The sequence below is a fragment of the Argentina silus genome, assembly GCF_951799395.1.
Source record: "Argentina silus genome assembly, chromosome: 3".
Classification (NCBI taxonomy): domain Eukaryota; kingdom Metazoa; phylum Chordata; class Actinopteri; order Argentiniformes; family Argentinidae; genus Argentina; species Argentina silus.
The window spans coordinates 31,137,124-31,161,558 of NC_139657.1; the positions used below are offsets into that span (position 1 = coordinate 31,137,124).

At 40.8% G+C, this 24,435-nt stretch overlaps 1 pseudogene across 1 annotated transcript in view; it reads left to right on the top strand.

Annotated features, from left to right (window-relative positions):
• LOC310802303 (cytochrome P450 3A27-like) overlaps positions 1-8,749 on the top strand; it is a 170,259-nt pseudogene extending 161,510 nt beyond the window's left edge. Inside the window, exons 2-10 of the transcript in view lie at positions 1,863-1,962; positions 2,096-2,209; positions 2,698-2,786; positions 4,211-4,359; positions 4,682-4,809; positions 4,932-5,007; positions 5,172-5,332; positions 8,113-8,332; positions 8,536-8,749. The product of the transcript in view is annotated as a cytochrome P450 3A27-like (transcript). The remainder of the gene's footprint in view (positions 1-1,862; positions 1,963-2,095; positions 2,210-2,697; positions 2,787-4,210; positions 4,360-4,681; positions 4,810-4,931; positions 5,008-5,171; positions 5,333-8,112; positions 8,333-8,535) is intronic.
• Positions 8,750-24,435: the final 15,686 nt, after the last annotated feature.

The window sequence follows — 24,435 nt, forward strand, 5'->3', positions numbered from 1 at the left end:
TATCCAGGGCTTCTGGTTGGGAAACTTCTTGACTTGTATGGTGGGCACGATGTTGTCAACACAAGTGCTAATGTACCCAGTCACATACTCAGCATAGTCCTGTATGCTGACAGAAGAGTCCTCCAGCGTGGCTGCAGCTTTAAACACATCCCAGTCTGTCTGAGCAAAACAGTCCTGCAGGGTGCTCTCAGTCTCTGGGGTCCAGAGTTTGATTTGTTTAGTGACAGGGTTTGTCTGTTTCAGTCTTTGTCTGAAGGCTGGATACAGGAACAACGAGATGTGGTCAGAGTGTCCAAAGTGGGGGCGGGGTGCAGCCTTGTATGCACTGCGTATACTGCTGTAAACATGATCCAGTGTATTCTTCTCACGGGTGGGAATATCCACATGTTGGTAGTATTTGGGAAATACAGTCCGTAAATTGCACTGGTTAAAGTCGCCGGCGGCGATAAAAACAGCATCAGGATGAGCAGTTTCTAACGCGCTGATAGCTTCGTGGAGTTTGCTGAGCGCTGCCGTGGAGTTAGCTCGCGGGGGGATGTAAACAGCGGCCAAAAACACAGCAGTAAATTCCCTCGGTAGATAGTAGGGACGGCATTTCAGCAGCAAAAACTCCACATCTGGCGAACAGTGCTTGTGAACGGTCTGTATGTCGCCACACCACGAGTTGTTGATAAACACACACACACCTCCCCCTTTGGTCTTACCGGAGGCTGCAGTCCTGTCTCCTCGGTGAACGGAGTGAGTCTGTAGCTGAACGGCGCATTCTGGGACTTTGTCTGAAAGCCAGGTCTCGGTGAAAATTATGTTGGCCGCATGGCATTCCTGTGCAGGTGACAATGGTAATTTTTCAAAACGACAAGGATATTTAAACACATGATTATTTGTTTGGTGTGCTCTATGGCCTCTGCTACAGACCTCATCGAAATGACACTTAGATATCTTAGGGTGCACATACCACGTCTTCCCAAATGGTCTAGCGGATAGGAATCTGCCTTGTTACGCAGGGTGGCCCGGGTTCGATTCCCGTCATGGTAAATGATTTTTGTAGAAAAATAAAATGAGTCCCAACGTGTGCAACAGAACAGTTCGAAATCTCGTTACATTTGCATCGTCATGAACATGACTTATATCAGGCTAGCTCATTTTTTCTTTGTTCATTTTAAGTGTAGAAACAATATTTCGTTTGTGACCATTTTTTTCTGCCGTTTTGACAAATTATGTGACCCATTACTTTCGCACGGTACTGTATAACCTTCTGTGGAAAAGGGTTCTACATGGAACCCAAAAGGTTTCTTCAAAGGGAGAGTGGAAGAAGAACCCTTTTTGGTTCTAGGTAGCACTTTTTTTCTCAGAGTGCAGGATCTGTGATGGGTCTGTCTGTCTCTATCTACGGTATATTCGCTTGAATGCCACAGCCTATTTGAGTATTGTTGCTGTCCATGTGCATCCCTTCATGGCCACAACTGACCCATCTTCTAATGGCTACTTCCAGCATGATAATGCACCATGTCACAAAGCAAAAGTTGTCTTAAACTGGTTTCATGAACATGACAATGAGTTCAGTGTTCTTCAGTGGCCTTCCCAGGATCTGAATCCAATAGAACACCTTTGGGATGTGGTAGAACGGGAGATTCACATTTTGAAAGTGAACCTGAAACATCTGCAGGAATTGAGTGATGCAATCATGTCATCATGGACCAGAATCTCAAAGGAATGTTTCCAACATCTTGTGGAATCAATGCCACGAAGAATTGAGGCTGTTTTGAGAGCAAAGGGAGGCCCTACCCAGTATTAGTATAGTGTTCCTCATAAAGTGCTCTGTGAGTGTATATCTAACTCTCTTTGTTTTTGCTGGTCTGTAGGATCTATGATGGCCGTCAGCCCATCCTGTGTATCATGGACACAGCCATGATCAAAACCATCCTCATCAAGGAATGCTACTCCCTTTTCACTAACAGGAGGGTAATACGCTACATTGAAGTGGGTGTATGGGGAAAAAAACATAAGGGCTCCTTAAATAGATAATATCATTGTTATGATAGCATTATTAATATTAGGTTAATCTTGCAGTATATAATAATAATTATTTTTCTAGAATATCTATCTCAACGGGCCTCTGTATGACGCCGTGTTTATCGCTGAGGATGATGCATGGAGACGGATCCGCAGTGTCCTGTCTCCCTCCTTCACCAGTGGGCGGATCAAAGAGGTACAGTCCCATCTCTCCTCTCCTTCTTTCATTCATTCCTTTATACAACACAAATAAATGAATGACTAACAACTCTGACGTGTGTATGTGTGTGTGTGTGTGTGTGTGTGTGTGTGTGTGTGTGTGTGTGAGAGTGTGTGTGTGATTTGTACTATGTGTATAGTGTGTATTCATTGTTGTTTGTTGTTGTGTGAAGCAGCAACTTTAATGAATTAATCCAAGACAAATTTTCATCCAGGACAATAAAGTATATTTGATCTTATCTTCGATAAGTTCAGTGGTCAGATGACAGAGTATAGAATAATAGTTCATCTTTGGAGTCACTTATTCTTTGACTATATACATAATGTATCCTGTATGGATGTATATTCTCAGGCTATATAAACATTACAATAATTCCTGTTTCAAACATGATATTAATATATGTTTTGCACATATTAATCCACGTATCAATCATGATATTTTTCCATGTATCCTTCCCAACTCAGATGCTCAGGATCATGAAGCAGCACTCTGGTAACTTGGTCAGCAATCTGAAGAAGACGGCTGATAACGATGAGCCCATTGAACTAAAGGAGTGAGTAAAGAGGGAGTAAAGGAGCCCCCTCCTTTACTCCCTCTTCACCTACGACTGCACACCTGTACATGGCTCAAACACCATTGTTAAGTTTGCAGACGACACAACGGTGATCGGTCTCATCAGCAACAACGATGAGTCGGCCTACAGGGAGGAGGCCCAGCACCTAACAGTGTGGTGCAACGACAATAACCTGGCTCTCAACACCAAGAAGACCAAAGAACTCATTGTGGACTTCAGGAAGTCTAAAGCTGGCGCACACACCCCCATCCTCATCAACGAGACTGAGGTGGAGCGAGTCACCAGCTTCAAGTTTCTGGGTGTCCACATCTCTGAGGACCTCTCCTGGACCCTCAACACCTCCACCCTGATAAAGAAGGCTCACCAGCGTCTCTTCTTCCTGAGGAGACTAAAGAAGGTCCATCTGTCTCCTCAGATCCTGGTGAATTTCTACCGCTGCACCATCGAGAGTATCCTTACCAACTGTGTCACAGTATGGTATGGCAACTGCTCGGCATCGGACCGGAAAGCACTGCAGAGGGTGGTGAAAACTGCCCAACGCATCACCGGTTCCTCACTCCCCTCCATCGAGGCTGTCCAGGGCAAACGATGCTTGCGTAAGGCACGCAGCATCGTCAAGGACATTTCTCACCCCAACCATAGACTTTTCACCCCACTCCCCTCCGGGAGGCGCTACAGGTCTCTCCGCACCCGAACCAGTAGGTTCAGAGGCAGCTTCTTCCCTGCGGCTGTCACCCTACTGAACTTGAACACTGCACCGACCTGACAACCTACTACCCCTGCAACCCCCACCCCCCCCCGGACAATTGCACTATTGCACTATTACTCCACTCCCCTCCCCTGCTCTTACTCATACCACTGCTTCTGTACATACCTGTCCATACTGTTCATACTGCACATAATGCACATATCCTTATATTTTCTTTAATACTACTGCACATACTGTACATACCTGTTTATACTGTTTATACGGCATTCCATATTTATATTTATTCTGCTATCTACCTCATGCTACTGTTAATACATATATACTGCTAGACTGCACTACCCATACAGCTCATATGCTGCTACACTGTTCATACTGTAACTATTTATTCTGCTATAATGCTACTGTTACTCATATACTGCTATACTGCACTGCTATATTATACTGCACTACTACTGATCATATATTGCACTACCTGTAAATACTGTTCATTGCACTTTCTGCTATTTTGCACTTCTGGTTAGACGCAAACTGCATTTCGTTGTCTCTGTACTTGTACTCTGCACAATGACAATAAAGTTGAATCTAATCTAATTTATCTCCGAGACGATAAGGTGAATTTGTAATTTCAGTGAACTCCCCCTTTAATTTTGTGGTTGTGGTTCTGGTGGTCAGAGATTGTGTGGTTGTGTTCCAGGTTCTTTGGACCATACAGTATGGATGTGGTCGTCAGTACTTCATTCAGTGTCGACATCGACTCCCTCCACAACCCCTCCGACCCCTTTGTGACCAACATCAAGAAAATGCTCAAGTTTGACATCTTCAGCCCACTGTTCCTCACAGTTGGTACAACTGCCCCCATATAGCTTTCAGTCATTTTGTGCTTAATAAATGAAGCTATTGATTTCATTGATTAGACTGACATAAAACACAGCTGCCAATGGTTTGCGCTCTACTCATTTGACAAACACATGGGCCCTGTCAAGAACCAACCTCTAGTTCCTAAATGCTGGACACTTGGAGATCTGAGTGGATTGGATACAGAAGTGTCTAGGGATAGAGCCTAGGAGTTGTTTCTGGACAGGGCTGTGCATTGAATAGGATTGGAGTCACGTATCATGGTATTTCCTGTTCCTGTTTGTAACCGTGGCATTTCCTGTCCGTCCAGCATTCTTCCCCTTCATGGGTCCTGTTATGGCAAACATGGAGGTATCCCTATTCCCTGCCTCGGTCACAGATTTCTTCTACGCTGTCTTTCAGAAGATCAAGTCCAATCGCGTGGCTAGCACCAGGAAGGTATGTAAATATAACTGATCAAATATACGATCTTCAGCCAGTATTGTGTAATACAATTGTAGAGATTTGGTAGCATCTGGTAGTTCTCATGTGATTTTGATCTGACGTAAGCCTGCTTCCAGAGTCGGGTAGATTTCCTGCAGCTGATGATAGACTCGCAGAAAGACAGCAACTCAAAGGGAGAGGAGCAGAGTAAAGGTGCCTGCCTTAAACACACACACACACACACACACACACACACACACACACACACACACACATACAGTACCTGCCTCAAACACCTATACCTACAAACACACCGTGGAAATACTCTACTTCGTCCCTTTCTCACACCTACCACCCCATTTCTCCCATCATCATAGGATTGAGTGACCATGAGATCTTGTCCCAGGCAATGATGTTCATCTTTGCTGGCTATGAGACCACCAGTAGCTCTCTGTCCTTCCTGGCCTACAATCTGGCAACCAACCCTCACATCATGACCAAGCTGCAGGAGGAGATAGACACTGTGTTTCCCAACAAGGTAACCCCTCTGCAGACTCCTATATAGTACTATTCATGTGGAACAGGAAATATGATAGTGACAGTGTTTTAGAGGGTACTGATGAGTGTGTAACCCCTGTGCACTGCAGACTCCTACAGTATCTATTACTATTGCTTTGGAACAGATGGTTAGATAGGTGACAGTATTTTGCAGTGTGCTAATGTGTCCGTAGCATCCCTGTGCAGACTTCTGCCCAGTATTATTCATTTGAAACAGGAAGTAGATAGGTGCTGTTGGAATCTTCAGAATAGTTAAAAGGCCAGTACCTGAGGACCTGAGGGATCTACAGGGTATATACCTTAAAAGCATGTCTGAAATGCAGTGGTGTGCATGACCATAGAGTGATTTCTAAACTAATACAATTATCTTAAAATAAATTATAAAACTAACAGGTAATCAGTGCAGAGACTTGTGTGATATGTGCTCTCCATCTGACTCGTGCTGCTGCATTTTGTATCATTTGCCAAGAGCTTTCTTTGGTCGACCAGACAGGAGAGTGTTACAGCAATCAAGGCTGCTAGTAATACAAGCATGCATTCGTCTCTCAGTGTCTGCCTGGGAGAGGAAAGGTTGCACCTTTACAGCTGTGTTCTGTAAAGGTCCATGTAATATTCAAGCTTTCTAAAAGCTTCCTAACGGTTGTAATGACTATCTTTAATCGGTAGCGATCAGGGAACAAGATCCCTTATAATAAATCCCTTATGAATAAATATTTCATTTACGAACGCTGTTTTGGTTCGGAAAACACGCTTTTTAAAATGCAGTGTCCTACCTGACATTCGGTTTGCATATAAACATGTTGTGAGTGCCAGGGGTGTTCTAGGGGAGTAGACTGACTTTTCTCTGGTGGCTGCCTCTCCCAATCGTGTGCGCATGCAGAAACACAACAGCTAATGTCCAACACTGCAAGTTCATTTCGGGGGGATATATTATTATTAGGGAGGATGTTGTTGTTTGGACAACTTCAGACAGAATTTCTCCACGATGGCAGATTTCCGGCAAACTTACTTACTCTTCTTTAAGTGATACAAATATGTTTTAGTCACATTCTTGATATGGGTTTCAAAATTAAGATCTGAGTCAATGGTAACACCTTGTTTTTTTGCCTGGTGCTTAGTGTTACTGTAAGTAGTGTCTTTAAGTGTGCAGACAGTTTGACCAGGACAAGGACAAAGAGCATTTTGGCATCAGCATTAATTAATTAATTCTAAGGTCATTAAGAACCTAGTTAATAACTTAACAACATAGTGCTATCTCAGTGCTATGATTGGCACAAAAGCCAGATTGGAACATGTCAAAGGTACAGTTGGGAAGAAGGAGATTATTTAACAGTTTGAACACCTTTTTTTCAAGAATTATAATTTTTTTGCTTAAAAAGGGAAGGTTGGAGATTGGCCTAAAATCGCTAAGGACTGAAGAGTCTAAGTTACTTTTCTTCAGGAGGGGTTTCACCATGGTAGTTTTAGGTGCAGATGAACAGACCCCCACTTTGCTGAGCATTTCTGTATGACCACTGCAAAAGAGTTCATAGTGCTTCCATGTGGTGGAAGGTGGGGTAACAAGTCATCAAACACATCTTCAGGTCTTGCCTGAGTGATCCTCCTCACCTAATATTGGTTCTCTTATCTCAGAAGTATGTTGCAAATTCCTCACATTTGTAGGTGGAGAGCAGATCACCAGGTGTCTTGTGGGCGGGATTTATAAGGCTGTCAATCGTTGAAAAGAGCACTGTTTGAGTTGTTATGATTCATTATCAATTTTGAGAAATGATCCCGTCTTGGCGTTTTTTTATTGCCTTATTAAAAGCAGAAAGATGCTCTCGAAGAATATCAAGGTGGACCTGCAGTTTTTGTCAGCTCAGACTTTCTGCAAATTCTTTTAAATTTGGCCACAGCCTTTTTCAGTTTGACTGGTGCTACAGAGTCGATAGTTGCCCTTAGTTTGGTGTTGAAGCTGGTTACTAAATCATTATCACAAGAGGAAGCTGTTGATGGTGTACTATTCATATTCATATTCATCATGAAATTCTCATCTGCTCAGCGACATGGCTAGATAAATAATAGAGTGAAAATATATTTTTTCCCCACTTCTAATAGACTGACATGCATTCATGTTTAGCCAGGTTTCAGATAAAAACATTACAGTGCAGCTTTCGCTCTGAGATAAGATCAATAAAGGTTTTGCCAGATAGGGACCTAATATTCAAAAGCACCATGGTAATGTTCTCTGGGCTGTTCGGTGCTGCCCGGCCACAGTTAATGGAATGGATACCAAGTTATTCACATTTGAACCACCTGACAGTTTTCTTGTAGTCTGTCGACTGTGATAGGAAATAATAGACTATAGCACATTCAGTATTCCAAGCAGTCAATCCACTAAAAGCAGCCCAGTTTAGTGGCATTTTGACTTCTGATTGATCATTGTTACATCTATCATTTACATTGTTCAGTGGAATCTAAATGTATTTTCTTCTAACTATCAAGATAACATTATTTTGCGATTTTTTTGTTTATTCATGTACAACAAAAAAGCAAGTCACTATTACACACGTACATTGAAAGTAATGGCGTTCTGTATGCGGGTGTCATGAAATTAGGCTATGCAGATTAGAATAAGTAATACAGTACTGTGTTCATTTCCCAAAAAACACAAAAAACTAACAGCTCTTCAGATTTGCGACGAAAAATAGTTAGTTCTGGGCTTCGGCTACGTGAACGACCAATCACTAGTGCTCATGTGAGTGTAATATCCCTGTGCAGGCTCCTATCCAGTACGAGGCTCTGATGCAGATGGACTATCTAGACAGCGTGATCAACGAGTCTCTCAGGTTGTACCCCATCGACTTGAAAGAGTCGCCAAGAAATCTGTTGAGATCAGCGGCATCACCATCCCCAAGGGTATGGTTGTCATGATACCCATCTGGACCTTGCACCGTGACCCCGATGTGTGGGAAGACCCAGAGGAGTTCAAACCAGAGAGGTAATGGGCCACATCTTAACCACAACCACAATATCAATCACAACAGCAACGATAAGAGCAGTGTTCCACAAACAACCATAAAACAAACCTAAATGCGACGACCAAACACAAACAGGTTTCTTCAACCATGTATAACCATCATATTACTGTGATTTAATTGATATGTTCTTTAACCCCTCCTCCTCTGAACTCTCCGTGTGTAGGTTCAGTAAGGAGAACAAGGAGAGCATCGACCCATACACCTACATGCTGTTCGGGTTGGGCCCACGGAACTGTATCGGGATGCGATTCGCTCTGGTATTGATGAAACTGGCGATGGTGGAGATTCTACAGAGGTTCAACTTCACCGTCTGCAAAGAGACAGATGTGAGACAAAATAATGATACAATGATTGTAAATATAATTTTGTACCCATGACTTTGTTGCGTTTCTATATGTAGCAGAGGTGATTTTGGAATCACACTCGCGTGATGAGGTAGCCCTGCCTGAGACATGTAAACTGAAGTGTCGCACTCAGACCTTGAGGGTGTCCTCTTGGCTTAATAGTAGCGTTTGTGTCTTCCACATGGGAGACCCGGGTTTGAACCCCCATACTACAATTCTGTACTTGCGTACTGCATGAGTATGTACTCCCCATTTAATTTCCCAGATTGCATTTTTCAGTACTAGGCGCCAATCATCCTCAGTATAGGCTACCTACTAAATGATGGAAGTGTGAGATTTAAAAAAAAGCTATTTGTATTTCTGCAAAACTCCCTCGAGACTTCATAGGGCCATTTTAATGTATGTCGACCCAGGAGAGGTTGTCCAGGAGTTTGAGTTTATTTGAATTTATAGTGCAATGCTACCCGAACGTAACAGTGACACTGTATTAGGTAACATTCATAGTGTAACGCTGACATCTGTTTTACTCGTTCCTTCATACTTTAACTGTGTGTCAACTCTCACCAGATCCCCATTGAGATGGACCTACAGAACACTCTGATGCCCATACGGCCCATCAAACTCAAGCTGCTGTCCCGCTGCCAGGAGTCCAACGACAACCAGCTCAAAGCAGACAGCTAGTGATGAGGACCTGCCCTGCTGCAGGTCTCTCAGTTATTATGTTACACATAGATCTAGGATCAGCCCCAACACTGGCTACTTTCAAAAATGGGCTTAAAAAAAAAAAAGGGCTTCGCTTTTGCCTTAAATTGAAACTAATTTGGCGCTAATAATTGCACTGTGACCCTAAAATGCACTGTGACTTTTATTCTTTTTTTATGTCTTTTATGCGTTTTTATTCTAATTTTTTTTTCATGCTCTTTCCTTTTTATCTATTTTACATAAAGCACTTTGAATTGCCTCTGTGTATGAAATGTGCTATATAAATAAACTTGCCTTGCCTTGCCTTGCCTCGCCTCGCCTCTGGGCTCTGCTGCTACTGTATGCTGCTCTCTTTGTATCTGTCTATTAGTGGAGGTCCAGGACTAGTTGTACAGAGACAGTTGTCTGTCGTCTGCAGTGCAGGGATTTGCATGTGACTTGTGTATGTTTTGTACTTGTCTGGTAGTGGGTCTCTATCATCACGCTAAAAACGTGTGTATAATCACAAACTAAATCATAACATGAGAATGAACAACATGCCATCAAAACATGACAATAAATAGGTGTTAGATTAGATTCAACTTTATTGTCATTGTGCAGAGTACAAGTAGATTCAAGATGGTTTTATTGTCATATGCACAACAATTACAGAGCAATCGCTGGCAATGAAATTCTTAAGTCTTGGGCTCCTCCAACAGTGCAATAAGAAGTGTAAATAATAAAAATAAAAGAAACAACAACAATAACAATAATTACCTAAATACAAAACTAAATAAATGTAAATGTAAATGTAAAATGTAAAAAGTGAAATGTAAACAGACGTTTTTATCCAGATGTCGACTGGTATAAAGTGGCATTTTATAAAGTGGCATGTTATAAAGTGGCATAGTTAAAGTGTCATTGTGGTGAGCTAAGTAGCTCAGGAGTTCAACAGTCTTATTGCCTGTGGGATGAAGTACAGAGACAACGAAATGCAGTTAGCGTCTAACCAGAAGTGCAAAAAAGCAGAAAAGTGCAATGTGAACAATATATACAGGTAGAGCAGTATAAGCAATATATGAGCAGTATAAGTAGTGCAGTATAAGCAGTATATGAGCAGTATAAGCAGTATATGAGCAGTATAAGTAGTGCAGTATAAGCAATATATGTATTAACAGTAACATTATAAGCAGAATAAATATAGAATGCAGTATGAACAGTATAAGCAGTAAATGAGCTGTATAAGTAGTGCAGTTACCAATGTATTGGGTCTGTCGATGGGTATCGTAGTGCAGCAGTAGTCAAAATGTACCTGCATTTTATCGGTTGAAGTGCCATCTCATCTGTCATAAGATTTGACTTGTAAAACTGAAAAGTAGGATACAACTAATAGCCTAAATGTATAAACACAGACCACAACCAAAAAACAACATGGGAAAATCGTTTACGCATCCTCTGCAGCAGGAACAGTGCAGAGAAAAAGTATGTACAGTAAACCCCATAACTGAATACACTTCATACGCTTCAGCGCGACACAGAACGCCTATACTGCAACAAAGTAAAAAGATGAGACAGACACGTGTCTTCAATAACTTGCATGTTTAATCAAAATACAAGCATTCGGCACATCATTAACTTGTAGGAAAGTGTAATCAGGTTTTATCAATTGTATTATTTTAAATGTGAAATAAATAGCATCAGTGCAGAGGCTATAACACACTAAAAAAGTCACATTAAATCACGGAAAGTAGGCTAGGCTAATTAACGGAACTATATGAATATACAGCCCGAGCCCAGTCCAGGGTTCTGAAAGCGACAAGTAACAAGTGTGCCCATCAACGGTCTAGATATTAGGCCTATAGGTAACATTTAGTCCTCCACTTTATATCACAGCCAGTATAACGTTTAAAATGACTACAAAACAAAAGCAATATAGTCTACAGTGAACGGCGCATTGTCCATTTGTCATACATGTCCAAACAGACCTGCACACTTGAGTAGGAAAGTAGCGCGGCGGTTCGTTGCTTCAGCAAACCTCTCGGTGACTTTACTGTTGAAATCCATCTGTCCCTGGATCAATGCATTTTCAATGGAAATCATGTCAAGGCCGTTCAGTCGCTGGTGTCTGTTCTGTTCTGACAGATGTATAATGTCTTTGAATCCAGCCGATGCCCAAATAGTCTCCACCAAAAATCATACATGGGAAACAGAACAGCGCATGTTTCGAGGCGGTAGCGGTTAGCCATCTCTTTTTGTCAAACCATTCCTGTTGGCCCTAAACGTTTTATCTCCAACTTCTCTTCCAAAGGCAATGTACTAAACCGCATGGTCAACAAATAATCTACACGATTCATTGTGAAAACTTTAGCTAGCTAGCATTAGCGATAGACGTACAGTAGATGAACTGAATTGCTTTGTGATTATTTCCTGTCATGTCAGACCACGTTAACGACATTAGCGTTTAATAGTTTTTCGCCACCTGTTGCTAGGCAGAATTCATACCCAATATAATTTGCGTGAGGTTTCCCCTGCTTACGCCAAACACGCTCACGTTGTTCCCCTCGCAACGATGGGGCAAGAGTGCTCCGCTGCCCCACAGCAGAAAGACGGGACAGAGAGCGCAGTCCGCACACACTAGTAATTACTAGTAATTAGTAATTACTCCAAAAACAGCACTATACGGATTATGAGTCAAGTTTTATATATTTATACACACCAATTTCACCATTTAATCTATTTTGTATTAAATATAAAATACTTATTATTATTACTAATAAAAAATATGACTAATAATTGTTTCGTATTTGTAATGTACTTTATGAGACTTTATGTTTGTAATGTACTTTATAAAGAAAAAAAACCTGTATATCCCCAAATTTGATTCTATGCAATATGTTTTTTTCAAATGTTGTATTTGTCTTGCAGGCTACTTTTGTGTAAGCCGTATATTGTGGGTAAAATGCACTATAAATTCAAATGAACTTAAACTTAAATGTGTATTGCAGTGGAATCCTAACTCGAGATCCGCGTGTAAATCGAATCAATTTCCCATTGACATGAATGCAAGATTTACGCGCGCGGATTTGGAGTTAGGATTCCACCCAAAATGCGTTGCTATTGGTATCATTATGAAGTTGATATGTACACAGAATTGAGAATGTTCTGCAATAATACACAAAGTTCTTGAACTTTTAGTTCAGTGGCATAACGAGCTAAGACGCAACCTGAACCTGTGCAATCAGTATTACCAGAGTGAGATATAAAGAGATTATAACCGGAAGATTCGGCGCTTATACACAGCCTACTGACTGAGGTAGGCTAATGTAGGCCAGAGATGTAGTATAGTTGACATATAGTATAGTTTTATAACACTTGTATTTGTAAATACTTGAGACGGCATAGGCCGACTACCTTTACAGCATTTGGACAAGGGACGCGTAAAAATGTCACTGAGAGATATCTGTCACTAGGAGATGATATTCCCATTAAGTCGAATTCAGCGTTGGATATTTCTATATGCCTAAAAACTCACATCTTTAGAAAGGCCTTCCTTTAGGTCCTGTCCTCTTGTTGTTGTTAGTGTTTTGTTTGTGTTTTTGTTTGTGTGTCTATTGCACTCAACTGCACAGGCTTTGAAATTGTCGGCTACAAATGAAAAACACATTCCAAATAAAATATATTTTTTATTATTATTATGAGAGACCTAAATGCATGAATTGAATTAGGGCTATTTTAATTTTGCCGAGGTCTTCTGCTTGTTAGCCTATAGGCTCCTATCTGTACCAGGCCGATTCCAGTTAATAAAATGTGCCCATTATATGGCCACTGATATTTGACCTGTTGGCCACAATTGTAGGCTATATTTCAAGGCGTGTCAACAAACATAGCCAGCCAACCCACACTGGAAGCTTTTGCTGACTCTAACATAGGCCTCTGACAGGACCAAGTCACTTCGAACCATTGCATCGAACGCTGATAAGAGTTGTTAGGCAGTGAATTACCATATTAGTCATTCCAAACCCATTATGACGCCAGCCGAACGCACATTATAGATAATAACATTTCTTTGCTGCCAATCGGTGTACTGGTATTTGTTGACTGATTCAGAAGGGCAAACTCAAAGATTGTTATCCCTTTCTCATTTGGGGAATCTTTCTGACATTCCTGTTGCATTATAGTATGGGTGTGTGGAGATTATTTCAATCATTTTTGTTTGTGTTCTATCTACTGTAGGTGCATAAAAACAATGGAGGTGAAAATATACATGAGTATTGAGGATATCAGGAAGGAGCATGAGAGGATTAAGACAGAGAAGGCAGAGTTTGAGAAAAAGATAGAGGAATATGAGAAACAAAAGAGAAGGGACCAAAAAGTTAGGCAGAGGGAGGAGAAGATCCTGGCCAGAAAGGCAGAAAGACTGCAGGAGGACAGGAATGAGTTCAATAGGGAGAGGGAGGAGATGGACAGTGGGATCAAGATCCTCATGATGGAGATTGAGAAATAGAAGGAGTCCTCAAAGGAGATACTTAGAAAGGCTGAGAAGGCAGAGGCAGAGTTAAATATGATGAGGAAGGAGAGTGTGAAAATCCAAAGAGACGGACAGAAGGTGGAGCAAGAAATGCTCAGGATGTGGAAGGAGAAGGAGACATTTCTCAAGGCCAAGAAACAGATGGAGAAAGAGATGGAGAAAAATATGGTGGCAGTCAAGAGGAGAGAGGCCCTGGTGATTGAGGCCGAAGAAAGACTTAAGCTGAGCAAGGAAAAAGAGAAGGAAGAGCAGGAGATGGAGACCTCAAAGGAGATGCTTAGAAAGACAGAGAAGGTCGGAGCAGAGTTGCAAATGATAAAGAAGGAGTGGATGAAAATCAAAAGAGACGGGCAGGATGTGGAGCGAGAAATGCTCAAGATGTGGAAGGAGAAGGAGACATTTAAAAAGGATAAGAAACAGATGGAGAAAGAGATAGAGGCCATCAAGAGGAGAGAGGCCCTGGTGATGGTGGCTGAAGAAAGAGCGAAACAGAGTCTGGAAAAAGAGAAGCTAGAACAGGAGAGGGAGACATTGAAGAAGGTGAGCATAGTGACGATTAGAGAGATGGTAGAGAACCTATAGACTAAGTAGATGAAGGTGATTGTTGCTAGTATTACTATAGCATTTAGTCCATGACCTTCAACTCTTAGTTGAATTTGTCCAATTCTTGTCTCACCTTGCACTCCCCTCTGATGTTACTTTTTTAATTTCAGATGAATGATGGCTCCAGATATGCCCCAACCCTCATGTTCTCGTTGAGAGCGACTCCTCTGATGGCTCAGCTGGTACACAATCAGGCAAACCAGGGGACGAGCCTTTCTGTCAAAAGCCTTGTTGATGTGGCCCTGGCTGAGAGCGTGTGGGGGTGCAGAGATAAGACAGGGGACTGCACATGCCGACACCGTTAGCCTGGAACCCTCAACACAATTGGCCGCTATTTAGGGATACATAGCAAATCAATTTATATAGTTGTCTTAAGTTCAATAAATTAAGTTGAACATTAAATTAAATTGACTTCCTTTTTCTACCACTGTGACTGCTTGTGGCATTTATTATTATAGAAAGTCTTACTTGTGATGACCGTGATGTAGCTATTTATTTTAAGTCGCTCTGGATAAGAGCTTCTGCTAAATTACTCAAACGTAGGCCTGAAGTACATCCGTAAAATAATGTATCCATTTCCTGTTAACCATCTCTAAACCCTAGATGGCAGTATTTACTCTTACACCAGAAACGTGACCAGTTGCACGTGTGGATGCAGAAGAAATAGCCTCCCAGTCTGTTTCTGCAAGGAACTTCTAATTTATGGATTCTGTACATTGTTTTATGTTGAGAGTCTTGTCAAGTCTGAATATCTTAGAGTTGGGGTTTGTCCTCTACCTCCAAATATAAACGAGGACAATCACTTTGTTTTTCATACAGGTACCACTATTGTATGTATTTCTATAATCTATGTTTCTATTACTTTACCATACTATGAAACTAATTGAATATGTTTTTAAGCGTCCAAAAAGCATTGATACCAGCACTCCAAGAATCATTTTGCGTTGCTGCTGCAGCAGCCGCGCAATGTCAACACTTTACACACGCACTGGTGTAGCATGTAACATTAAAATCCATCAACTTCATATCACACCATTGATGATTGGTGAACTTGTTGGATCAGTTAAGGCCTGTGCCAGAAATCAGTACACACACCAATCACACAATGGGACTATAACAGGCACATACACTGCATTCTGAAAGTATTCAGACCCCTTCACTTTTTCCGTATTATGTTATGTTACAGCCTTATTCAAAAATAGATGAAATTATTTTTTTTTCCTCATTAATCTACACACAATACGCAATAATGACAAAGGTGCTTCAACAAAAAACGTAAAGGGTCTGAATACGTATGTAAAGGTGATATTTCAGTTTTTTATTTTGAATAAATTAGCAACAATTTCTAAAAACCTGTTTTTGCTTTGTCATTATGAGGTATTGTGTGTAGATTGATGAGGAAAAAGGCTGTAACATCACAAAATGTGGAAAAAGTGAAGGGGTCTGAATACTTTCCGAGAGCACTGTACTTACATCTTGATTCACAGAATCACACCTCGTACACACTTGCAAGTGATAGCAACGCCTATCACCTGTCCCAATAAAGGGATGCTACAAGCGCACCATTTCATCCTTTCCACTCTTCACTCTCTGACTGTCTGAAGTGTACTGTAGTTGTGTTGTTGTAGCTGGGTACACCTCAGCCTATGATTCTCATGTGGCGTTAGGTTGAAAAGTGTACTGTAGTTGTGTTGTTGTAGCTGGCTACACCTCAGCCTATGATTCTCATGGGGCGTTAGGTTGAAAAGTGTACTGTAGTTGTGTTGTTGTAGCTGGCTACACCTCAGCCTATGATTCTCACGGGGCGTTAGATTGTCTCTGATAGAATCCTACGGTTCAGCTCAACGATGATTTTCACCTTCTGAGCACCTGTTAACTCTCTGAGCTAACAGGCTAACCTGTGAGCTCTCAATTCTTTGTTATTGTTGAACCCTAGCTCGACGATAATTCCTCAGGTTATTATTAGAACTTGCAAGGTCACATGTGTAGGCTACAGCTAGCACTTGGGACAGACGGCTAACTAAGTTACTTGTTGTTTCCGGACAGCTGAGAACCTTGGCTAGCTTTGACAAGGTAATATTGAGAAATATTAGCACCCTGTTTGCAGGAGGGTTGGTCAGCTTGTGTTTGTAGCCCTAGGACTACTGAGCACTTTCTAGTAATTAATAATTTACTACCTAGTTACCTCGTATAATGATCTGGAACATACCAGTTCTCTCTGGTGTGGGACCAGCACCATATCTAACTATACGGGTACCAGTTCCCTGGGGTGGCACGTGGGTGTAGCAATGCTGAGGTGTGCTGATATTATACCTGTTTGTTGCATCGTGCGCTGTATCTAAACTAACCCCACAACTAAGTCAACTAATAAACATGGGCTACGCATATCTTAAACATGCCTCTGTGTGTGTGTGTGTGTGTGTGTGTGTGTGTGTGTGTGTGTGTGTGTGTGTGTGTGTGTGCGTGCGTGTGTGTGTGTGTGTTTGTGCGTGCTTGCGTACATGTGTTTTTTCGGGGATGCAGAGAAAGTCTTCCAGCTGTTCCAATGAGAACATCCATCCATCCATACATACATAGACCTATGCATTTAATTCTGGTTTGTTTATAACTAAGAGGAAGACACATTTATCATCAAAAACCACTAGTTATCATCAAAAAGGATGGTCACAGTTTGCTAAAAAAGAGTCCCTAAAAAGCCTGCAGAGGTCTCGTAAAAGATATTGTGGACAGATGAGATGAATATTATCATGGACTAGAGTGACAAAAGTTTGGAGAAAAAAGGATCTGCCCAAGATCTACAGCATACCACCTCATCTGTGAAACATGGTGCAGGGGGTGTTAGGTGTGGGCATGTATAGTTGCCATTAGAACTTGCTAACTTGTCTTAATTGATGATTGTACCTGCTGATGGCAGCAGCAGAATGTATTCTGAAGTGCACAGAAACATCTTGTCTGCTTGAGTGCAAGCAAATGCCTCCAAATGCATTGGATGGAGCCACACCATACAATAAAACAATGACCCAAAACACTGCCATAGCAACTAGTGGAAAGATCTTGATTGGCCAAGTCAATCTTCAGATTAAAATTCAATTGAACATGCATTGCATTTCCCTAATGATAAGAATTTAGGCAAAAAGACCTCAAAACAAACAACAACTAAAGATGGCTGCAGTACAAGCCTAGCAGAGCATCACCAAAGAAGATGCCCAGCGTCTGGTGGGGTTAGTGGGTTGCAGACTTCAGGCAGTTATTGTCCACTAAATACTAGTGGATTGTCCACTAAATACTAAACATGACTGCTTCATTTAGACATTTGATAAGTCTGTCCCATTACTTTTGGGTACACTGAAATAGGGGGATTATGCATAAAAGTGGGGTAATTTCTAAATGGTGAAACCAATGTGTATACAAATACCATCAAATAAAAGCTGAGAATCTCTACTTTAACCTTGTAGTAATTGTTTAATTTCAAATCCAAACGTTTGATAAAGTTCTTCATAACCAACATCAGGGAGATGTGACCAGAGAGTGGATCCTGGCTATAAGGGCACACTCTTGCCAACACACATTCTGGTGTGACATGTGGGATGTCTTATTGATCTTTGTTGCTTTGGCTGTCTCCATGTGTGGATCATTGTAATCAGGGGTGGGGCTGGCCTTTTAAACACCTGTGCTTTGTTTCATTCAGGGAAAACAAAGAGATTTTTAACATTTCTTTTAAAGAGACAACACACATTTTCTGCCATGCCTCTGTCAATTGATTTGGCTTTAATCAATGGTTTCTTCTTGATGTTGTGTACATGTTTTCAAGCCAATGTCACCTTTCAGAGGAAATCAAGGAACCTATCCAGATCTGATGTCGTATTAGATGAGTCAAACCCTGTCAGATCATTGGTATTGGTATACATGGTCGAAATTATGCACTCATATTTAGTATTTGGTCGACAATACTTTGTATGCAATAACCGTCTGGGACCCATTGACCCCACCAGGTGCTGGGTATCCTCTCTGGTGATATTCTGCCAGGCCAGCCATCTTTTTGCCAGGTCTTTTTGCCCAAAATCTTACCATCAGATAATGAAATGCATGTTCAATAGGATTTAAATCCAAACATTGACATGGCCAGTCAAGAACTTTCCACTTTTTCGCCCTGAAAATCTCCCTAGCTCCAATGGCAGTATGTTTTGGGTCATTGTCTTACTGTATGATGAAGCGCCATCCAATGAATTTGGAAGCATTGCTTTTACTCGACCAGACAAGATATTTCTGTACACTTCAGAATACATTCTGCTGCTGCTGTCAGCAGTAACATCATCAATTATGATAAGTTAGCAAGTTCTAGTGGCAGCTATACATGCCCAAACCATAGCATCCCCTCCACCATGTTTCACAGATGAGATGGTATGCTGTAAACCTTGGGCAGATCCTTTTTTCTCCAAACTTTCCTCTTGCAATCACTCTGATAATAGTCATCTTATCTGTCCACAAGACTGTTTTCCACACCTCTGCAGGCTTTTTAGGTACTTCTTAGCAAACTGTAACCTGACTATCCTTTTTAAGAATAACTAGTGGTTTGCATCTTGCAGTGAAGCCTCAGCCATTTGCGATTGCTGAGCTCATCAGTGCTTGATTTTGGCAAGTCTAAGGTTTTGACTATGTTTCAGATTTTTCAGCTTTCACCATTTGTCAATTCCTTTGCTATTGTAATGTATCTAACACCTTGTCCACATTTTTCCTTCTTTTGCATTATCAAATGTCTAAATTAAGCACTCATGTTTAGTATTTGGTCCCCAATCCTTTGTATGCAAAAGTGCAAAAGTCTGTGACCCATTGACCCAACCAGACGCTGGGTATCTTCTCTGGTAATGCTATGTTGCAGCGACTGTTGTTGTTTTTTTAGGATGTTTTGCCCTAAGTCTCCTCTTGAGCAAATGAAATGCATGTTCTATAGGATTTAAATCTGGAGACTGACTTGGCCAGTCAACAACTTTCCACTTTTTGGCCCTGAAAAATTCCCTAGTTCCTATGGCAGTATGTTTTGGGTCATTGTCCTGCTGTATGATGAAATGCTGTCCAATGAGTTTGGAGCCATTTACTTGTACTTGGACTGACAAGATGTAAATAAATGATTCTCAATTATGGTGAGCATTCTTTGGTTATCCAATGGAAGTCTTCCTTGGCCTACTAGGTAATTTGCGATTTCTGAGCTCACCAGTGCTTTCTTTCCTTTTAATGAAGTTAAATGAAGTTCCAAACTGTTGATTTTGGTAGGTTTAAGGTTTTGGCTATGTTTATTTTTTTTCTGATATTTCAGCATCATAATGGCTTCCCTGACTTTCAATAACATCTCTTTGGTCCTCATGTTGACAAGACACCAATAGCAGACTGCACAAATTATGTGACGGAACACACCTGACGAACACACTTGTCAAGCCAATTGTCCTATCACTTTTGTGTAGCCTGAAATAGGGGGATTATGCATAAAAGTGTTGGAATTTCTGAATGATAAACCAATATGTACATTATATAAAAAATAAAAATCTCTACGTTTTTATTTCAAATCCAAACAGAAGAAAAAATGCTTCATTGTCCCATTACTTACGCACGGTACTGTATAACCTTCTGTGGAAAGGGTTCTACATGGAACCCAAAAGGTTTCTTCAAAGGGACAGTGGAAGAAGAACCCTTTTTGGTTCTAGGTAGCACTTTTTCAAAGAGTGCAGGATCTGTGATGGGTCTGTCTGTCTCTATCTACGGTATATTTGCTTGAATGCCACAGCCTATTTAAATATTGTTGCTGACCATGTGCATCCCTTCATGGCCACAATTTACCCACCTTCTAATGGCTACTTCCAACATGATAATGCACCATGTCACAAAGCAAACGTCGTCTTAAACTGGCTTCATGAACATGACAATGAGTTCAGTGTTCTTCAGTGGCCTTCCTTGTCACCGGATCTGAATCCAATAGAACACCTTTGGGATGTGGCAAAACGGGAGATTTACATCTTGAAAGTGCACCTGAAACATGTGCAGGAATTGCGTGATGCAATCATGTCATCATTGACCAGAATCTCAAAGGAATCAATGTCACGAAGAATTTAGGCTGTTTTGAGAGCAAAGGGAGGCTCTACCTAGTATTAGTATAGTGTTCCTCATAAAGTGTTGGGTGAGTGTATATCTAACTATCTTTGTTTTTGCTGGTCTGTAGGATCTATGATGGCCGTCAGCCCGTCCTGTGTATCATGGACACAGCCATGATCAAAACCATCCTCATCAAGGAATGCTACTCCCTTTTCACTAACAGGAGGAAAATACGCTAAATTGAAGTTGTTGTATGGGGGAAAAAACATAAGGGCTCCTTAAATAGATAATATCATTGTTATTATAGCATTATTTATATTCGGTTAATTTTGCAGTATATAATCATTGTTATTTTTCTAGAATTTTTATCTCAACGGGCCTCTGTATGACGCCGTGTTTATCGCTGAGGATGATGCATGGAGACGGATCCGTAGTGTCCTGTCTCCCTCCTTCACCAGTGGGCGGATCAAAGAGGTACAGTCCCATCTCTCCTCTCCTTCTTTTATTCATTCCAACAACACAAATAAATGAATGACTAACAACTCTGACGTGTGTGTGTGTGTTTATGTGATTTGTACTATGTGTATAGTGTGTATTCATTGTTGTTTGTTGTTGTGTGAAGCAGCAACTTTAATTGTCCAAGACAAATTTCCATCCGGGACAACAAAGTATATTTAATCTTATCTTAGATAAGTTCAGTGGTCAGATGACAGAGTTTAGAATAATAGTTCATCTTTGGAGTCACTTATTCCTTGACTATATACATAATGTATCCTGTATGAATGTATATTCTCAGGCTATATAAACATTAAAATAATTCCTGTTTCAAACATGATATTAACCCATGTTTTGCACATATTAATCCATGTATCAATCATCATATTTTTCCATGTATCCTTCCCAACTCAGATGTTCGGGATCATGAAGCAGCACTCTGGTAATTTGGTCAGCAATCTGAAGAAGACGGCCAATAACGAAGAGCCCATTGAACTAAAAGAGTGAGTATTTCTCTCCGAGAAGATAAGGTGAATTTGTAATTTCAGTGAACTCCCCCTTTAATTTTGTGGTTGTGGTTCTGGTGGTCAAAGATTGTGTGGTTGTGTTCCAGGTTCTTTGGACCATACAGTATGGATGTGGTCGTCAGCACTTCATTCAGTGTCGACATCGACTCCCTCCACAACCCCTCTGACCCCTTTGTGACCAACATCAAGAAAATGCTCAAGTTTGACATCTTCAGCCCACTGTTCCTCACAGTCAGTACAACTTCCTCCATATAGCTTTCAGTCTCAATCATTTTGTGCTTAATAAATGAAGCTATCGATTTCATTGATTAGACTGACATACACTGTGGAAACACTCTATGAGACCACCAGTAGCTCTCTGTCCTTCCTGGCCTACAATCTGGCAACCAGCCCTCACATCATGACCAAGCTGCAGGAGGAGATAGACACTGTGTTTCCCAACAAGGTAACCCCTCTGCAGACTCCTATATAGTACTATTCATGTGGAACAGGAAATATGATAGTGACAGTATTTTAGAGGGTACTGATGAGTGTGTAACCCCTGTGCACTGCAGACTCCTACAGTATCTATTACTATTGCTTTGGAACAGATGGTTAGATAGGTGACAGTATTTTGCAGTGTGCTAATGTGTCTGTAGCATCCCTGTGCAGACTTCTGCCCAGTATTATTCATTTGAAACAGGAAGTAGATAGGTGTTGTTGGAATCTTCAGAATAGTTAAAAGGCCAGTACCTGAGGACCTGAGGGATCTACAGGGTATATACCTTAAAAGCATGTCTGACATGCAGTGGTGTGCGTGACCATAGAGTGATTTCTAAACTAATACAATTATCTTAAAATAAATTATAAAACGAACAGGTTATTAGTGCAGAGACTTTTATGATATGTGCTCTCCATCTGACTCGTGCTGCTGCATTCTGTATCATTTGCCAATAGCTTTCTTTGGTCGACCAGACAGGAGAGTGTTACAGTAATCAAGGCTGCTAGTAATACAAGCATGCATTCGTCTCTCAGTGTCAGCCTGGGAGAGGAAAGGTTGCATCTTTACAGCTGTGTTCTGTAAAGGTCCATGTAATATTCAACCTTTTTAAAAGCTTCCTAAAGGTTGTAATGACTATCTTTAATCGGTAGAGATCAGGGAACGAGATCCCTTGAAATAAATATTTCATTTACAAACGCTGTTTTGGTTCGGAAAACACGCTTTTTAAAATGGAGTGTCCTACCTGGACACTCGGTTTGCATATAAACATGTTGTTACTGCCAGGGGTGTTATAGGGGAGTGGACTCACCTTTCTGTCTCTGGGGGCTGCCTCTTCCAATCGTGTGCGCATGCAGAAACACAACAGCTAATGTCCAACACTGCAAGTTCATTTCGGGGGGTTATATTATTATAAGGGAGGATGTTGTCGTTTGGACAACTTCAGACAGAATTTCTCCACGATGGCAGATTTCCGACAAACTTACTTACTCTTCTTTAAGTGATACAAATATGTTTTAGTCACATTCTTGATATGGGTTTCAAAATTAAGATCTGAGTCAATGGTGACACCTCTGTTTTTTGCCTGGTGCTTAGTGTTACTGTAAGTAGAAATGTCTTTAAGTATGCAGACAGTTTCTCTCTTTCGGTTTTTGCTCGAATGACTAGTTCTGTGACATCCATATGTCTGCAATGCATTTCACCAGGAAATCAATCAAACTGTTTGACTGGTGCTACAGAGTCGATAGTTGCCCTTAGTTTGGTGTTGAAGCTGGTTAATAAATCATTATCACAGGAGGAAGCTGTTGATGGTGTACTATTCATATTCATCATCATGAATCTCATCTGCTCAGCGACATGGCTAGATAAATAATAGAGGATTCAACAGGAGTAAGACCCTTTGTAATCACTAGGTCCAGGGTGTGGCAGTGGTTATGGGTGAGCCCAGTAACTCGCTTAATAAAGTCCGTAGAATTCAAATCAAATCCATGGCTGTCGAGTCAGTCTCATTGTCCACATGTAGGTTAAAATCACCAATGATAATAATCTTAGCATAATTTGAATGAAAGGTAGATGGGCCTTGGATGAAACCGTGATCTTTACATTTCTCATCCTTGTCATCAGGTGTCTTTATCACTCATTACTGTGCAACAGGAGGCTGATGGAGGTAGAAATGGGAGGACAGCTCATTGTAATTAGAGCTTGACAGATATATCTGATATTGGCCTTAAAGAAATATCTGGAGAGTTATTCACCATGTTATATATAATATAGAGGAAACTGGACAGCACTTATTATGGATCATTTAACACAATTACACATGACACAACTGTGTTAACAGAGACACAATACGTCCTGCTCCTGTACATGTTTGTATATACTGTACATTTTCCCCAATGTCTGCTAAGGGCTTCACTGCTTTTTCCACTGTTTATGTGGCACATAGGATATTTATATGTAATTGGCCACTTACGTAAATGGGCGATTCTTAGACTACGGGCACTTTCATGTCCTTTGATCATATTTTATAAAAAAAAAAAAAAAAGAATTGGGAATATTCACACTTTCATAGTTATCTTTACAATGAAAGTACTTTAGGAACTTTTTACCGGTAGTCTATGATGATTTTTTCACCTTTTTCAACATCGTTATAGATGCAAATATTGCTGTTTTGTTTTATCTATTTTTTTTTAAATGTGACAATAAAGTATCAGTAAAATAATCAAAACATAATTGGGGTATTTAAGGTCAAACAACTATTTATGTGATTTTATATACAAAATGTAGTTGTCCCACAGTATTGCCATCATTTCCACCACAACAC